This window comes from Haemaphysalis longicornis, unplaced genomic scaffold (assembly GCF_048455015.1).
Source record: "Haemaphysalis longicornis isolate Haplotype H1 unplaced genomic scaffold, Haemaphysalis longicornis Haplotype H1 scaffold_9, whole genome shotgun sequence".
NCBI classification, from domain to species: Eukaryota; Metazoa; Arthropoda; class Arachnida; order Ixodida; family Ixodidae; genus Haemaphysalis; species Haemaphysalis longicornis.
Window position 1 is genome coordinate 67755292 of NW_027526460.1, and position 19556 is coordinate 67774847.

A 19556-nucleotide genomic window follows, 5' to 3' on the forward strand; every position below is an offset into this window, starting at 1 on the left:
TGTGAATAACACTGGAGAGATTGTGTCTATTTGTCTGACGCCCTTTCTTATAGGTATTCTACGGCCCTCCTTATAGAGGATGATGGTTACTGTGGACCCATTTTGGATATCCTCTAGTATTCAAAATAATCCCTATATACCCCTGATTCCGGAATGCCTGAATGACTGCTTGGGTTTCGACTGAGTCAAATGCTTTCTCATAATTTATGAATGCTCTATATAGGGGTTCAGCATACTCAGTGCACTTCTCTATCACCTTATTGTTCGTGTGACAATGGTCTATTGTTGAATAACCTTTACGGAACCCTGCTTGTCATTAGGTTGACTTAAACCTAAGGTGGCAGAAATTATGTTAGCGAATACTTTGGTAAGTACCTTGGAGACGATTGACAGTAAGGTGATCGGTCTGTAATTTTTCAAGTTTTTTATGTTACCTTTCTTATGGATTAGGAGGATGCTCGCGTTCTTCCAAGATTTTCGTGCACTTGCGGTCATTAGGCACTGCGTATACACGTTTGCAGTTTTTCAAGTACGATTTATCCGCCTTCCTTTAAGAGGCCTGCATTTATGTGACCCTCACCAGGTGCTTTGTCCCTTTCATTTCTTGCAAAGCATTACTTACTTCTTCGGTCGTCACAGGTGGGATTTTGTAAGTGCGAATGCACTTCTTAAGCGAGCCTGAATCGTCCACCGCCGTCGTCCGCATAGCAACAGCTGCGGGTGCGCGCGCTCCTCGTCTTCCCTAGCGACGGGGGGAGATGGGCGCGCGCTACTCTCCTCCTCCTCTCTTCGCTCAGTGACTGCGGGTGTTGGGCGCCTTCTCTCCACTTCGGGCGGGAGAGCTCTCGCTCGCGTAGCGGGCGCTCCACATTCCGACGCGTGAGGGCGCTCGTGTAGCGGCCGCGTGGCGCGGGAGGGTATTAGTCGAGCGCGCGCCGTCGTCAAGAGCGGTCGCTGGTCCTGCATCTCCATAACCATGATGGCCGACCGGGCAACGGTACCAGCAATAACGAGTGAAATATCTTTCTTTGTAGTTGTGTGCGTGTGTGTAATCTCTGGACTACTCATTAAGATCGCGATATCCACCGTAATCGCGCAATCAACAACCGTTCATTCGCACTTACACACTCTCCCCCTCGGGGAAGTGCGAGGGAATTTTTTCCTCTGAGCTACTTTCTCGTTCTGCATTATCCTCGATGTCCCGGCTATTGTACAATCTCTACAGAACTCCGCTGCTACGGTACTATTTATTTCGTGTTTCTGATGACAGTGCCTTGCTTGTCTTTAGGTGCATACATCTGATTTTTCCCGACGGCAAGAAGGCTATTTACTGCTTTCCGGTTACCTCCGTTCTTTACAGCCTATTCGATCCTCTCCATATTATACTTCCGTATGTCAGCTGTCTTCGGCTAATTGATTAACTTCGAAAGCTCCAGTATTTATATTCTGTCAGCTGGGTTGGAGATCGTCATCGTTTGCCGTTTGCTAATTAGATCTTTCGTCTCCTGGGAAAGTTTGCCAGTATACTGTCGAGCCATCGTGCCCCCGACTTCTACTCCAAACTCCGTGGAAATGCGTGGAACGTTGTCGCTCGCTGCGTGTGTCGTAAACTCTGCTTCCTCAGTAAGTGCTGAATATCGGTTCTGCAACGTGATCCTGAATTCTTCTACTTGATGTCTTACTGTTAGCTCATTATTCGGCTTCTGTCGTACTAGCCTGTTACGGCCCCTCTTCAAATCTAGCTTAATTCGCGATCTCTCCATATGGCGGTCACTACACCATACCCTTCCGAGCACTTCCACATCCTTCACGACGCCAGAGTTATCGCATATTATGAGGCCTATTTCATTTGTATGCTCCCCATTCAGGCTCCTCCACGCCCACTTCCGGCTCTCCAGTTTGAATTACAAAGCATTTATTATGCGGAGGTTATTCCGATCTGCGAACTCAACTAGTAGGTCACCCTCCTATTTCTGCAGCCGAAACCATAGTTCCCAACTGCCTTGTCTCCAGCCCTATTCATGCCTACTTTAGTATTGAAGTCCCCCATAACTACGGAAACTGTTTTTACTTAGGCCATGCCGGTTCTACTTCTTCATTGAGGCATTCCGCTACCTGGTCCTCGTGGCTGGATGAGGGCGCGTAGCCCTGTACCACCCTGAGTTTGTACCTCTTATTGAGCCTAATTACAAGACCTGCTGTACTTTCGTAATGCTATAGTATCCTTATATGTTTCCAGCTATGTTTTTATTGACTAGAAATCCCACTCCCAGTTCTCTTCTGTCCACTGGACCATGGTATCATAGGACGTGTCCATTTTCAGCACCGTAAGCGCTTCAAATGTCCTCCTAATCTCACTAAGCCCTATGAAATCCCATTTCATCATCATCATCAGCCTATCTACGCCCACTGCAGGGCAAGGGCCTCTCCCATGATTCTCCAATTATCCCGGTATTGCGCTAATTGCGACCAATTTATCCCCGCAAGCTTCTTCATCTCATCTGCCCGTCTAACTTTCTGCCACCCCCAGCAACACTTGCCTTCTCTAGGGATCCCCCCTGTTACCCTCTGTTATACGCCGCTTTAATGTCCAGAAAGGCTAACCTGGCTCACTCTCGCATGTTACTTCGCTTACAGACGTAGCGTATTCTACGCCGAGTAGTCTAAGCTACATCCGAGAACCCAAAGGCCCAGCATCTGGCGCCCGAATGGTTGCTCCACATAAACCCGACCCTTCAAAGACTCTGCGGACGTCAAAGACTACATGGGAATGCCCTTTCGCCCACCCCCATCGACAACAGTTCGTTGGACCTAGGAGGGTCTTCACCACCTTGAACATTACTAACGGGCCTTTATGCATCGTCACAAGCATCCCTTCAACCCACCGCGACGGTTCAGGGCCCCTAAACTGCGTACTCTTATACGAACGCGTGGTCTACCACGGCACTTACACCGTACTCGTTGGCGGGCTCCATGCAACAAAAGAACTGGTTGCATGACGGAGCCTCCTAACACCGGCAAGCCGTCACCATCCTGTTCTTTGGATCAACTTGTGGCCCAGACAGAACATTTTAACTTTCTGGCAAGTTTTTCTTGCTTGTGGGTGCTTCTAGAAGCTTCCGCACCGCAGGTCGTTTTTTGCCGCCCGCGACCGCAGCGCCACTCCCGGTCAAGGGCACCCAAGGGATGGCTAAGTCCACGATGCTCTCACGGGACTGGCAAGGACTGATTACGGTCTGAAATTGAATGCGGGCAAACGTTTTTGACTCTGCTGTAAATACCTGTAAATTGTTTTGGTCCATTGTTGCGGTCATGTTTAATATTTCGTCGCGCTTCGCGCTAGGGGTGGTGCTCTGTAGTGGCGCCTCATCCTCTTCTTGCAGCGCCACTATCCCCATAATGAACAGCTGCCTACCGTAATCATGAGCGCTGCGTGGCCAGGTCAGTAGTTCCACGCGATACAGAGACAGAGCACGGCTGTGCTCCAGGGGTGGTCGTATGCCATCACCGCTCGGCAGTTCCGGCCGGGACTTGAGCGCCAACAATAAATGTAGGAGTTCCAAAGCCTATCACCGAGTCCGCAGTTCCCTTTCCTACTGGTTATTCAATTTCATTAGTATCCCATCCGTGCCTACCACGGTATTTTTATGGACTCTTTCCTCCGCTTTTTTCTATTTCAGCTTGTCCCATCTATCTCCAGACATTCCACCCTAGCCGTCGCGACATCTGTGTCACTCCGAGGACTCTTTATCCACCTTATGGAACGTCTCCGTGATGGTTTAATGTTGGTATGCCAATGCTTCCTCTCCCTTGAGCATCGGCACTTGCTTATTTTCTAAAATACCACCTTCTGTGGGGCTCTTTGGTTCCCTAATGCCTTCACATGGCTCCAAAACTTTTTTGGCGCGTCTCTACCTCCCCCCCTCGCTGTCCCCCTTTATTTTCGCCTACAATAATTGCTGCACTCCTGCATAAATTTGCCTATATTGCCCTGATTTTAACTCCTGCTCCTCCTGATGTCTCCCCACTCTCTTGGCCTACCTGTGCTCTCTAGACTCCTCTTTACGTCTATCTATAGCCTCCTTGATTTCCTTGTTTCTTCAGCTTCTGGGTGTTTTCTTTCCTCGCCATCCATTGGCCCTCTCTGCCTTGACTATTTTTTCGTGGAGAGTTTTTATGAGCTTGCCATATTCCAAGTCTTCTCCAGGATTTCTTGGTAAGTCAGCCTGTGTGGTTTTTGCTATAACCAGAGTTTGTTTGCTCTTTAAGTTTGTGTACTGCCCCGGTTGGCCCGTTTTTCCACCCCCCAGTTTCCCAACACTCAGTTTAATATACTTGTTGTCACTGCCGAGACTGTGGCATCCTTCCTTATCCATGCTCATTCCATCTAACAATTCGTAAATTCCCCCCGAAAGAAGGCAGTAGTCAATACTCGGCTGTCTCCTATCACACTCCACGTGATTTGATCCTCGAATTTTTGTTCCCTATTTACTATGATTTGCTTTTGGTACTGGCAAATATTTAGCTTTAGATTTCCGTTCAAGTCTGTGTACCCGTCTAGATGTTCAATGTGGGCGTTCGTGTGCCGCACCAATACTACGTCCCCGGAACGTTTCAAGTCAACGATATCCCTTTTTAGACACGCCACTGTGCTTCGATTTGTTCTTTGCTATCCTCACCCGTCCACAGGTACGACACCCCTAAAGCCATTTCCCTACTGTCACCCTTCACTGTCACCAACGCATGTTCTTTACAGTCTTCTTTCACTCTCTTCCAAGCAGTCCCCTGCCGTATCAGCATACGTCCGCGTCCGCGTTTCTCAATCCAGCCGTCCTGTTATAACCTTCCCATACATACTCTTCGATTATAAGAGGTTCTTCCAAGTCCCGTAGGTGCGTCTCACTCACTGTGTATACCCAAATATTGTCCTCTTCTCGCTGCTTACTATTGTCCATCCGCTTCTCTCGTTTCCTGCCACCCTGCATGTTTAGGTATGCGAACTTCAGTTTCCCGCTCTTTTCTTCAAACGCCGTCGTCGTTCCTTTCGTCGGCCTGCACCGATCTGCACCGAACCAGCTATCTCCTTTTGCTCCTTGCAATTGTGTACGCCATCTCGCCAAGACCTGTGGCCCCAATAAAAAAGCTGAAGTTCGCGCCGCCTGCCGCCGTCAGATCGCTGCTCCCACCTGTTCGCTGAAGTGAACTCCGTCACGCTAGAACGCCCTTTCCGGCCCAACCACTGGACATCACTATTCTCAGCCCCCCGTTTGTCTCGGTGTACCGCTACAACTTCCCTTTCCACATGCACCCCTCTCCCAATGATCTCGGGAACTGTGCTCACGACGACCGGCACATGTCGGCACAGCGCCCGAAGCTCCTTTGGCGGTTTTCTAGTTGCTTGCGCACTCCAGCGCCCATTGTCTGCAGAACGCCATTGGTTCTTCTTGCTATAACTTTGATGTTCTTCCCCAAAATGTTTTCACTCATCTTATCCTACTCCTTTTCCAACACTACCCTGGCCGTCTGCCCTGACAACACGACAACCTGCACTCTCTCGACCTCTCTCACCCGTTCTCTAATCTCCCTCTCAGAGTAGCTCATGTTCGAGTACCCTGACACGATCGCCATGCGCCTATCTTCATTTTACTGTCTGCCCCCGGCGCGTATACCTGCTTCCACCCTGGCTTAGTCAGCGCCAGTGCGGGATCGTTTTCCGGGGTGGCGTCTTTGTCCTCCCGCTTACCCTTCTCGGGGCCAAGCACTGTCGACACACCTGCCTCATGTGGTACATCATTCTTTCTTAGGATATCACCTTTCGTCGCCAGTTTGTCTTCCATTTGCGCCACCCTCGCTTTGAGTGCCTTCCTAGGGTTTTTGTTCACCTTTCAGCTCCTCCCGCAGCTCTCCTACCTGAACCCTGAGCTGTTCTTTTTCTTCCTCGAGCTGGTCGAGGCGCGAGGCTAGCACACACAGTCTGAACCTAAAGTCATCATTTTCGTGTCCCGTACCTAGTCAAACCATGACTCCTCGAGTGGGTATTCGTGCCCGCACAGAGTGCAGATTACATCCTGCTTCTCCTTCGGAGGCATGTTACTGCCTGTCCCGCGCGTACGCAAGTCTAACTTACTTCACTGCCGCGTTGTCACGCGTTCCACTGCAATCAAAAAGTAAAACACAATGTGGGATTCGTTCCTACACCATCAATTTTTCTTTCACGAGTTACTAACTAGAATCACAACTATCACGCTTTTAAACCGCCACGTGCAACAACAGCGAGGCGCATCTGATTCGGTCAGTTCCCTACGCTAACAACTACTAAGATCTCCCGCTCATTTCTACAAGCCCTACTTCCTGAAACTACATCTTTTTCTCTCTAAGACGAGACTACCTCAAAAAAAAGAATACTGAATTTAAAACACTTATCCGTTTTCGTCGTCGACACCTCCGCCACGCTCTATACGGTCTACACACTCGACAGTTGACGATGTCACTAGCGCCGCCAAATAGCGACGTCTGGTGGGATGTCACATGATGACCGGACAGGCTCTTCACTTCCGCATGGGAAAGCGCACGGACATTTCGGCGAGTTGCTCCGGACCTAAGGAACGCGCCCCAAATGGAGACTTCCATGCAAGCTCTGAGACTTTCGCCCTCGCACGCGCGGGACACTAGTGCTCCGATATTCCATCGCTCGTCCGAACAATTTCGATGTCTAGCGTTGTTTTATGCCTCGCTCCTGATATTACCGTCATGGCGTGCGATTAGTCTGAGTGAAATAAATTTGATTAGGCCGTTGAAATAAACGCAGCCATTGATGTTTCGCCGTTCTCGGCTCCCGCCTTTGTCTGTCTCCGCAAACAAAGGCCCCGCCCACAGCCGGCGCTCGCAAGGCATGTCTGCTGAGCGCGGATGGCTGGACGGTGGGGAATAAGCAGTGTGTGAAATGTACATCCCCACAGCCCCTGTGAATATAAGTTTTTGTAGGGACAGAAATAGGTTATGGCTAAACATTGTAGTTTACTTGCTGATTATAGGGACGTCATGTTTTTTCTGCATCTGGTAACTTTTACATAATTGGAACAAACACAACAGGTTTGTAAAGGTAGTTATAAATATATTGTTGACTCTGTTTTGCGCTACTCATCTCGAATAAGACGTGTTGCGGGTTATTACAAGAAACGTAAAAGTAGCAGTATTCTGGGCTGTTCGTAGGGTTTTGCTTGCCAAGGCACAAAACTAAATGATCCTCAATTTGACCGAGGAGTAGGACCAGCATAATCCTTGCTCAGAGCCCCGCCTTTTATCTTGTACCTGCATTGATACACACTCTTTTCACAAACTCAAGCAAACTGACAAATCCAGTGATAATCTTTATGTGACCATATGTCAAGGGGGTTCGAGGTTGTTCATAAACAGAACGATACACTTTTGTTGCAGAGGTTAACATCCTGGAGAGTAAAAATTGCACTCTTAAAAGCGTGTTGTACCAACGCAAACATTTGTGTTACCCATTCTTGAACGGTACATTCATGAGTGTACTTTTCAGTTCAGCATTCACACAGGATTACTTGATAGAAATACAAAGAAAAAGCCTTAATCTGTGAAGAGACTGAGATGAATCTTATAGGTGTCCGCAGAACGCTGACGTAGCCACAGAAGCACTTAGCAAATGACTAATAACCACTTGTTTGCATAGCAATGTACTTTGCATCCTTACTGCAAGTTTTAATCACGTAACGCTTCATTCTCCTACAAATTGTACTTTTGTTTCTTCGTGAAATACTTTTCATTACAAACATGTCCAGCCGTACGCGATCATAGTGTATTTTTTGCAAATTTAAAGACTACATATGACAATTAAAATCAGAAATTACCCCAATACAGCACCTGTGAAAGCAGTTAAACATTCTAGTACCAATTTAATACAAGAACCATAGATATCTTGAGCGAATACCGAAACAGGCTCTATGTATGATCAAAATTTTATTTGTAATTCATTCTATTCTCTAGAAGAGTTTTGCGTAAGGGCTGCTGCAAAACTTTTCAGGAATAACTGAGTGGTCGAACAACAACGGAGATGAAGCCCAACATTGAAATCAACAACGTCGTACGTGCATCCAGTGATGTAATATATCTTCCTCCTGAGAATAGGAGTTCCACCTTAAGTATTTATAGAATTGTGTCGCCATTCCGCATTGGAGCCACACATTGTGGCTTTCGGTAGCGCCGAAGTGAAGCTACATGGGAGAAATTGAGACTTGGAATACGCTGTATTGTATGGCTTCTTTATTACTACGCTAAGCTCCGATATATATTTAAATAGATATATTGTAGTAAGCACGTTGCGCCCATGAGAACTCTGATGAGCATCAGCCACAACGGGCAAATCCCCCTACGTGGACATGCTGCGCCGGATGCCGCTCGAGGAAGAGCACGCGCTCGTTCACCGTCTGTCTCGGGAAAAGCTGGTCGTTTTGGCTCACCCCGTCTGCGTGGACGCCTCGTTCGTGAATAAACGAGCCCAGCCTTCTACCGAAACGCCGACTATCTCCTTTACAATTTTTGGTGGAGGTTGCGGTGCTGCTCGGGTCCCCAATTATCTATCCTGGAGCTGCGCAACCGGAAACTTCCCTCGAGGATGTCTCAGGGTGGTCACCACGAGTCCACACCTCCTATGGCACCTATCATGTGCCCTGGCACGGTCCGTTCGTGGGATCCCCCCTTCTTCAACGGCACTGATGACCAGGATGGCTGAGGATTGGCTCGCCACCTTCGAACGAGTGAGCACCCATAACAATTGGGCCGATAAACTCAAACAGAACAACGTCAGTCTCTCCTTAACCGGTGTCGCAGAGACCTGGTATAAGAACCACGGGGCTGATCTACGCACATGGTCGGCCTTCAAGACCGAATTTACCAAGGTCTTCGGGCGCCCCGCTGTTCGGAAACTGCGCGCTGAACAGAGTTTGCGCGAATGCGCTCAGCGCATGAATGAGGCCTTTACTTCTTACATCGAGGACATCCTTGACTTGTGTAAGCGGGCAAACAACGCTTCTGACCGAAGAGGGCAAAATCAAGCACATTCTTAAAGGCATAGCAGACGATGCCTTTCAGATTTTGCTCGCGAAAAACCCTCGGACGGTTGCTGAAGTCATAAACGCTTGCCAAGAGTTCGATGAACTTCGCAGAGAGCGGGCTCTCACTCGTAAGCCTGTGGAACACGGCCATTGCCTTTGTAGCTTGGCATCTGAGGATAGGGGTGTTCTCTTCGCCCAAATTCAGCAGTTTCTTCGCGAAAAGGTGTCTCGTCAGCTGTCTCTCGTTAACGACGTAGCGAAGCCACCTCAGTCGGATTTAGCCCCAACCGTCAGGGGCGTTATACAACCACAAGTCGCTGACGCACTACCAAGCACTCGACCGCCCAATTCCGCGGTAGCTCCAGTGGTATACGCCGACATAACGCCGCAACCTACGATGCCAGCCCCTTTGACCTTCGTCGACCCAGTGCCACATAGGCCTTTCACCTATGCCGAGACCGTGGCACAACCTTACACTGGAACTATGCCGGGACCCTTCTTTGCGCCTGCTGCAACCCCTGGGAGTCATGCCACTGCCGGGGTTCAACGCGTCCGGTCCATGGGTGTCGCCCCGCATACTGTGTCTACATTCGCGAATCCTTGGCGCACGGTGGATAACCGCCCTATCTGCTATTCGTGTAGGATTGCCGGACATGTTGCACGCTACTGCTGTCGTGGCATAATGGGTGGGCGAGACGCATCGTGGCCCTTACCCTATACGCCAACACCGCCCATGGAGCGCGCTCCGACCCGGCTGCCGACGACTGCACCGTCTGATAACCGCGACTTAGTCAGCCGTCGTTCGCTTTCTCCACAACGCCGCTCACTCTCTCCGATGTGCCGTCGTACTACCAACGATGACCCGGAAAACTAGACGCCGCAGTTTCGAAGGCACAAACTGCGTCAACGTCGAAATGCCTAAGTCCTCATTGTTCGCCGTCCAGTGTAATCGAAGTGTGTGTTGATGGTGTTCTACCCTGGCGCTTATTGACACTGGAGCTGCGGTGTCTGTTATTGACGCGAAACTTTGCCGAATGCTACGAAGAGTGACGACACCTATATGTGGTTTTACTCTCGAAACCGCTAGTGCGCAACCGTTAAAGCCGCTGGCCGCATGCACTGCTCGGATCACAATTCAAGGGGTTCTATATGTAGTCGAGCTCATCATTTTGTCGAAGTTGAGCTGTTTCCGGAGGTAGAAAACCCGCAGGACGAGACAACCGCCAAGTTGCGTGTCAGTGACGACACGCACACTCCTCCTGGCTCATCTGCGCTTGGGCCGTTGTCGTGCAACAGTATTTCTGACGCCACCGTCGTCTTCGAGCCATCCGGTATGATTTGTGCTAGCAAAGGGTTGTCGCTGGCGTTCGCCGTTCTTGATATTGCAACTGGTACCGGCACAATGCTTATTTCAAACTCGACGTCGTTCCCTACCACACTTTTTCATGGCGAATGCCTTGACGTTGTAGAAGAAGTGCATCCCGGTCTACTTGTCAGTCTATTTGAGGAATTGACGCCCGTTGACATCACCGCACTTGGTCTTCAGTCTCCACCTGATGACACCCTTTTCAGAAGCGCCATTGACGACGACCTTCCTTCGGCCGAACGTGACGAGCTACTTACTCTTCTACACCGCTTTACTTCATCCTTCGACTGCTACGACACCGCTTTTGGCCGCATGTCGACTGTGTCACAGAGGAGGACATAAGTACAGGGCTCTCATAGCCCCTCCAATGGGAGCCTCGTGAACGGGGATTTCAGTTAACGTTCGCGTACAATCTTCCGGTGACCGGAGATCGTGAAAAGCAGGTGTTGCAAGTACCCGTGTATAGTGGAAAGCTTCCCTGGTGATTCGTGAGTACCTAGTGCGGGATAGTTAATCGAGGACGCTAGTACGCATCGGCCACATATCTGGGGGTCGGGGGGGGGGCGACCGTCGCCACTAAATAGGGCACTTCCTGTCTCCGACAGTTGGGGCCCAGTTATCGGACCCTATGGGTGAGCGGTAACCCGTGGCAGGGACCGCATATTTGGCAATTGGCACTGTCTGATGCCCTCGCTGAGCAACCAGTCTTGGAAGATTGTCAGACAAATGGGTTGGAGCAAAATTGCTTCCCTCATTCACACCCTTCTTCCCATAACCCATCCCGATGTCCAAGTTCCCGTTCCCAGCAAGCCACCCTATCCGGCTTTTTCCTAGGGGGGACAAGAGGGGTCCCCCCGGGCTCGTCCCCCTGGCGGTGTGTCGCAAGAAAGCTTTTTCCCGTTAATTTCTCTCCACCTTTGGGTGGACAAATTCTCTTTGCCGGTTGGCCCTATTTCTGTACTGTTGCAATTGGGTATAACTGGTTGTACTACGGTGGTACCGGAAGCTATTGAAATCTCCATTTACTCGACGTGTGTCATGAGATCGACACTGGCACGCACGCACCGTTGCGACAGTGACCCTATCGCGTGTCCTCCACCGAACGGCGTGTCATTGATGACCAAGTCGCGGACATGCTGAAACGCAACGTCATTCGACCATCCGTGAGTCCTTGGGCTTCTCCTGTGGTTCTCGTTAAAAAAAGGACGGCTCTATTCGATTCTGTGTGGATTATCGTCGCCTGAACAAAATCACTCGCAAGGATGTTTACCCGCTGCCTCACATAGAAGACGCGCTCGACTGCCTGCAGGGAGGCGAGTTTTTCTCGTCATTAGCCTTGAAATCCGGCTACTGGCAAGTGCCCATGGGCGACGCTGATCGTTCAAAGACGGCTTTTACGACGCCCGATGGCCTTTACGAGTTCAACGTCATACCGCTCAGACTCTGTAATGCGCCGGCCACATTCCAACGAATGATGGACAACGTACTGCGGGGCTTGAAATGGAAAACGTGCCTCTGCTATTTAGACGACATTGTCGTGTTTTCGCATGATTTTGCAACCCATCTCACACGCCTCGAACAAGTGCGAACATGCCTTGCCTGCGCTGGTCTGCAGCTGAACCTTAAGAAGTGCCAAAATCACTCCAAAATCACTCCAAAAATTTCCAAAATCACTCGCAAGGACGTTTACCCGCTGCCTCACATAGAAGACGCGCTCGACTGCCTGCAGGGAGCCGAGTTTTTCTCGTCATTAGACTTGAAATCCGGCTACTGGCAAGTGCCCATGGGCGACGCTGATCGTTCAAAGACGGCTTTTACGACGCCCGATGGCCTTTACGAGTTCAACGTCATACCGTTCAGACTCTGTAATGCGCCGGCCACATTCCAACGAATGATGGACAACGTACTGCGGGGCTTGAAATGGAAAACGTGTCTCTGCTATTTAGACGACATTGTCGTGTTTTCGCATGATTTTGCAACCCATCTCACACGCCTCGAACAAGTGCGAACATGCCTTGCCTCCGCTGGTCTGCAGCTGAACCTTAAGAAGTGCCGCTTCGCTGCTCAAAAACTCACCATTTTAGGACACGTTGTCTCGAAAGACGGTGTCCTCCCGGACCCGGGAAAACTTGGTGCCGTGTCGAAGTTTCCGAAGCCAACAACGCTGAAGGACCTGCGAAGCTTCATCGGCCTCTGTTTGTACTTCCGCCGCTTTGTACGAAACTTTGCCTCCATCACTGCGCCTCTCACACAGCTTCTCGGCGGAAGTAGAGACATTTCCGAATGGTCCCCCGAGTGTGAGAGCGCTTTCTTAACGTTACGTCGGGTCCTTACGTCACCACCGATACTGCGGCACTTTGACCCGAATGCGCCCACTGAGATCCACACTGATGCCAGTGGTGTTGGCTTAGGTGCTGTGCTCGATCAACGAAATGACGGATTTGACGAATACGTGGTGAGTTACGAGAGCCGTACATTCACGAAGGCCGAAGTCAACTACTCCGTAACAGAGAAAGAATGTTTGGCTATTGTATGGGCAATCAGCAAATTTCAGCCTTAGCTGTACGGTCGCCCTTTCGACGTCGTAACGGACCACCATGCTCTGTGCTGGTTATCGTCGCTGAAGGATCCCGCCGGCCGTCTTGGCCGCTGGGCACTCCGCCTTCAAGAGTACGATATCCCTGTTGTGTACCGATCTGGACGGAAGCATACCGACGCCGACTCTCTTTCTCAATCCCCGCTTGCGTCGGATACAGATAGCTTGTTCGCAGCAGATCACAGCCTGACCTCTCTGGCCATGACGGACATGGTTGCTGAGCAGCGCAAAGACCCTTGGGTTTCTTCGATCCTCGAATATTTGTCGCACTCACAGGCAGCTCCTGTGCCTCGATCACTGCGCCGTCAAGCTGCCCACTGCACTATTCGTGACCAGCTTCCATATCGCCGGAATTACTTCCCCGAAGGTCGAAAATGGCTACTCGTGATTCCTCGCCAATTGCGCGAGGACATTTGTAAGACGATTCACACCGATCTGCAAAGTGCTCACGCTGGAATCCTTAAAACCTACGAGCGCCTCCGACTCCGCTACTACTGGCGCGGAATGTACACCTTTGTCGCCAAGTTTGTTAGATCTTGCCCGGACTGCCAACGTCGCAAGTCTCCACCGCATCACGTCAGTGGCCCACTCCAGCCAATACCCTGCCCAGCGCGGCCCTTCGATTTCTACGGCCCACTCCCAAGCACAGCCGCCGGTACCCGCTGGATCATCGTCGCCGTTGACCATTTAACGCGGTACGCCGAAACAGCTGCGCTACCGGCAGCCTCTGCGCGGACGTTGCGTCTTTTCTTCTACGCCGTTTTGTTCTTCGGCACGGGGCTCTTCGCGAGCTACTGAGCGACAGAGGCCGTGTCTTTCTATCTGGAGTCGTGGAGGCCCTTTTAGCCGAGTGCCACGTGGTCCACCGAAAGAGCACGTCCTACCACACCCAGACAAATGGCCTGATCGAAAGGTTTAACCGCACACTCGGCGATATGATCGCCATGTACGTCTCGTCGGACCACTCTAACTGGGACCTCGTTCTTCCTTTCGTGACGTATGCTTATAATACGGCCACGCAGGCGACCACAGGATTCTCGCGATTCTTTTTACTGTATGGTCGCGAGTCCTCCTGCATGCTAGATACAGTACTTCCGTAGCGACCTGACGCCTCCGAGTACGCACCATTCTCTGACATCGCTCGACACGCCGAGGAATGTCGCCAGCTAGCCCGACGATTTACATCGGAAGAGCAGCAACGACAAAAGGCGCGTCACGATGACTCCATTACAGCTCCAACATTTACGAAAGGATCACTGGTCATGCTTTCAGTACCATGCCCGGCTCCCGGTCTTTCGTCGAAATTTCTTTCTCAATACCAAGGGCCTTACCGAGTACTGGACCAAACGTCACCAGTGAACTATGTGGTTGAACCCGTAACGTCCACCTCGGACCGCCGACGTCGTGGTCGCGAGACTGTTCACGTCCAGAGGCTGAAGCCATACTATGACCCGCTCGTCTTGTGTTCCCCGTAGGTCGCCAGGATGGCTCCCTTTTCCGCCGGGGGTATTGTAGTAAGCATGTTGCGCCCATGAGAACTGTGATGAGCATCAGCCACAACGGGCAAATCCCCCTACGTGGACATGCTGTGCCGGATGCCGCTCGAGGAAGAGGACGGACGCGCTCATTCACCGTCTGTCTCGCGAAAAGGTGGTCGTTTCGGCTCACCCCGTCTGCGTCGACGCCTCGTTCGTGAATAAACGAGCCCAGCCTTCTACCGGAACGCCGACTATCTCCTTTACAATATATATATATATATATATATATATATATATATATATATATATATATATATACTTGTATATATATACTTATATGTTTGTATAACTATATATATATATATATATAAATATATATAATCGTGAAGTGGAGTCCTTAGTTGCTGCAGGAATACCCCCTTTATACCAACATTCCGCACAGCGATGGCATCAGTGCCCTCATTCAGTCGTACAACGAACACCGCGAAGAAGACTCTCCCAGCCCGAGGATTGTTGAGGTATTAACGCGTCTCGTATTAGAACTCAACAGTTTTGAATTTGAAAACAAATACTTTCTCCAAACAAGTGGTACTGCGATGGGAACAAAAATGGCCCCTAATTATGCCACCATATTCATGCACAATATTGAAACCAAATTCCTCTCTACTTCAGACAGTTCACCTGCACTGTACAAGCGATTCCTTGACGACATTTTCATGATCTGGACAGACACTGAGCAACGACTTATAGCCTTTATAGAAGAATTCAACACAGTTCATCCTAATATCTCATTCACATACGAGTACTCTCGCACCGAAATTAGTTTCTTGGACGTTCAGGTTCATGTGCGGGCGGGGTCACTGGAGACGAGTGTGTACAGGAAACCTACAGACCGCCAACAGTACCTGCACTTCAACAGCTGCCACCCACGCCATTGCAGAACGGCTATCCCTTATTCCCAGGCACATAGATTTAGAAGAATTTGCTCCAGGGATGAAGACTTTCGTTCGAACGCCAGCCGAATGCGGGGCGTCCTCGTCAAACAGCGTTACCCGCCGGCCCTTGTTGACGATGCCATTTCTAGGGCGGCAAGTTTAAATCGTAACACACTGCTACAGGGGTCGCACGTGAATGATGAGAATAATTCCCGCGCTAATTTGGTCTTAACTTTTACTAGTAGCCCACCGAACGTGAATAAAATTTTAAAAAAGCACTTCAACATTCTTGTGCAGAGCGAACGACTTTCCCAAATTTTCAGTGATCCTCCGCGTGTAATATACAGGCGCGCAAAAAGCATAGGGGACTATCTTGTCCACGCCAAAGACGGGGACGCCCAGCAATTAGGCTGCCGACCATGTGGCAAAAACAGATGTTTGGTGTGTAAACACGTGCAGACCGCGAGGGTGGCAATTAGCACACATTCGGACTTCCGATATTCTATACGTGGGTCATTCGATTGTGACTCGTCAAATTTGGTTTACCTATTGGAGTGTGGCGGATGTAATATGCAGTACATAGGACAGACGGATGGACCTTTTCGAATGCGGTTTAACAATCACCGCTATCACACCAAGGCACTCCCAAACCTTCCCTTGTCCAGACACCTAGCGATGCAAAATCACTCTTTCGATGACATTAAAGTCACGCTTCTACAGAGCAGTTTTCCTAGCTGTAGGGAGCGAGAACAATGTGAGTCTTACTTAATCTACGAATTTAATACCCTGAAGGGGGGTCTTAATGAGAGTCCTGGGACTATGACTGTAATTCGTACGCTGCATGACCATTGAAGCATAGTGACCCCGGGACATACGAGACCTTGTAGTTTTGTTGTCCTTTTGCTATCGGCCCTTCCCGCGCAGGGCATTGCACGGTCTGATGTTTACAGGCAGCGTGTTGCTCCAGGTGTGAGGTTGTACATTGTAACACCAACAACCTACCATTATGTTCCGCAGTCACTACAATTATCTCGTCCGCTCCCGACCCCCTACCAACACTTCCCGTCCCCGCTCTTTTTATTTTTATATTTTTTTCTCTCATTTCCTTGTCTCAACGCTCAGCAAGCATAACATGCCTCATTAATAACCAGATGGTACCCATTGCCTGTTTATGTCACCATATGTCATACCCATTTTATCCTTGAGAAATGTGAAACGGATAATTGAAGCTTTTAGTTCCAACCGAGCGTGTAAGAAGTATTTTATTTTGGTGCGTGTTGTGGCTTATGCCTCGGGTGTTTTGTAATCACATTGTGATCCCCAATGCTGGTGTTCACGGAGTGCACGCGTCCTTCCTGTCTTTCCACTCATGTTTTGCTTTGTTTCTCTTTTTCATTGTTTCCCTCTTTTTCTTTTCCTTTTTCTTTTTTTTTTCTTTTTCTTTGGTTGCCCCAGAGGCATGGCACATACGGACGGTCGCCGCTCTCTTCTTGTTTTCATTTTTTTTTAATTTCCGCGCTCCGACATATTCTCGTGGATTGGGCACAGGGCTCCACGCGTGCCGGCGACAGCCGAGTACTAACAGTTAACAGGCCGTACATTGACCTGGCGCGACACGACGCGACGCCGTGTACAAATGGAGGCTTAGGCGGAGAAGGGGACGCCTCAAATGGGCTCCCCCATTGGCTTTTGTGGGACCCCCCAAAGTCATGGAGGCTGCCTGCGCTTCAGATGCAGTAATTGGCCCCGCTTGCATTCTTGACCATGCCGCTGAAGACGGTCAGTAGTTAATCCTTGTTACCGGTGACGCGCATGTACACTCACTGCTCGTGGCGGCGTGTGCTTTGTAGTTTTTCCCTCCCGGAGACACCGGATGTTTTTGGGCCTTTCGCCACCAGTGAACTCGTCGCATTTTCTGTTATCCCCACCACCCGCGTTCATGCAGTGTGTTCCTCCTTGCCTCTTTCTTGCCTCCTCCTTGCCACCTTGTTCCTCCCTCTTCCTTTCGCCTTTTTTAGGGCTCTTTTTCGCCTGCCTTTGGCAGAATAAGCTCTGTATGCTGTGTGTGGTCGTTTGTGTGTTTGTTTCCCATGTGGCTTGTGTTTCGGGGCGCCGCCCCCACTCTGAGTCCGTACGATTTTACCTTCATTCCTGAGGAAGACCTGTCTCAGGTCGAAACGTTGGAAATAAAGTCTCCGAAGAGCGTACTTCTACTTTGTATATATATATATATATATATATATATATATATATATATATATATATATATATATATATATATATATATATATATATATATAGTTATACAAATATGTATGTGTGCATTTTTTATATTTTATTACTTCAAAGAGCCCCAGATTTCCCATTCTGATTCGCAGTTCTGGCAGTCTCGCGGTTCAAAGGTAGCTTAAGAGGGTTCAACGCTGGTCGACCCCTGTCCACATGTCGTAGATGCGCAAGTCACAACAGTGGGGTTTATATGGAGGTCCGGTTCACCCCGAGTAGTCTGAGTGGCGCCGGGTACCACGCCCAAGCATAGGAAACACTCACCTTAACTCAAATACCGGAGGAGCGGGAGGAGAACACAGCGCTGTTGGTTGCGTAGTGGTGAAACACGTACATTGAAGCACGTACAGTTTTGTTTTGGCAGCTTTGGTGCCACAGAGAAATTCTGAAAAAACGCCCGTATGTACGAGATATCGGCGCAGGTTAAAGATCCCCAAATGATCAAAATAACACGCAGCACTCCACTAAAGCGCGACTCATCGTCTGTGTTGCGTCGGCGAGTTAAACCGTACAATCAGACAATCAAGCGAAAATTCTCTTTGAAAACACGGCAAGATGCATTTTTCTATACCACTGTATTACTTTTCTCTGCGGGAGAAACAAATACAATTATACCTGAAACTACAGCCAGTTTCTATGTTCTAAAATGGTTATTTGCCTACCTCGTAGAGGTCCTTAAAGGGGAGGCCTTGGCTGTACACCATACCCATCAAGTTCAACAGAAGAGCAAACAGAAGGTATGACATCTTTTGTAAGGCTGATAAGACTCTGCGCTTGTTTACGAGAGCAGCACCCGGTACACGAGTTTATATGAAAACGAGAAGAATATGAAATGTCATATGTGTGTTTTCGTATCTCTCCTCATCAGATGTCTTTATAAACATTGTTCCTTTGGTACTTGAAGAAAGAATCCCTTGCGCCCCAGGAAACCGCATTGAAACACGTCGGTTTGAGATCAAATGGAGAGCACCTTTCGGCTAAATCAAACACGTGCCATTACACACTTTCAATAGTTTGAGCGATCAAAAATTTCTAAGAATCACAATTCCAATAAGAAATATTTTCAAACGGTATTATTGCTGTTTCTTTTGTCACTGTGCAGGTGGAAGACAGAAGTTTGCCTATCGGCATTTATGTCTCCTGTGGCCGTCTCCAATATTATCATTATCCGTAAAGCCCCCTGCTGTTTCTACGAAATGGTGTCGGCGGATGCCGACACTGTGGCCCGGTCATGAGTAGGTAGGGAGAAAGAAGACGGAGAGGAGCATATTTAGAAGGGTGAGAAAGCGGAATCTCACCATCCTGATGTGCTAGCCTTTGGGCCACACCACCACGCCACACAAGCGTAGACACCGAAACAATTCGGCATTGTTTCGGTGTCTACGGCATGTGAGCTTAAAATTCCCGTTTATAGCAATTCAAACCAGTCAGTATAGCAAGTTTAGGAATTGCGAGAAAGCTCAGCGAACTCTTATAGTGACTACTTATTAGAACCAGCTGCTCATGTATTGTGCAATACCTCTTAAAACACAGCCGAATTGGTAGCGGTTTTCTAATGACCAGATATTTTTACGTTGTCGCTACAGTCTCTTTTCCCGCCCTGCAAGCCAATCCTTAACGTATCTTTGCTGTACGACCACCTAATGCCTTCGGGTCCGGGTTACCTAGGAGCTACTGTCGAACAAGTTTGTCAAGCCGTGCGAAGGAAGCGTGCAATGGACGTGAAGCTGCGCCGAAATACGCTCATAACAACATCGTTAAAGCAGGCGACAAAGCCGACGGAATTGTTCACGCCGTCGCACCCGCCGGCGCGCAGAG

At 49.4% G+C, this 19556-nt stretch overlaps 1 long non-coding RNA gene across 1 annotated transcript in view; it reads right to left on the minus strand.

Annotated features, from left to right (window-relative positions):
* Nucleotides 1-18525, minus strand: part of LOC144153730 (uncharacterized) — a 175587-nt gene extending 157062 nt beyond the window's left edge. Inside the window, exon 1 of the long non-coding RNA XR_013319364.1 lies at nucleotides 18401-18525. This is a non-coding gene — a long non-coding RNA (uncharacterized LOC144153730). The remainder of the gene's footprint in view (nucleotides 1-18400) is intronic.
* Nucleotides 18526-19556: the final 1031 nt, after the last annotated feature.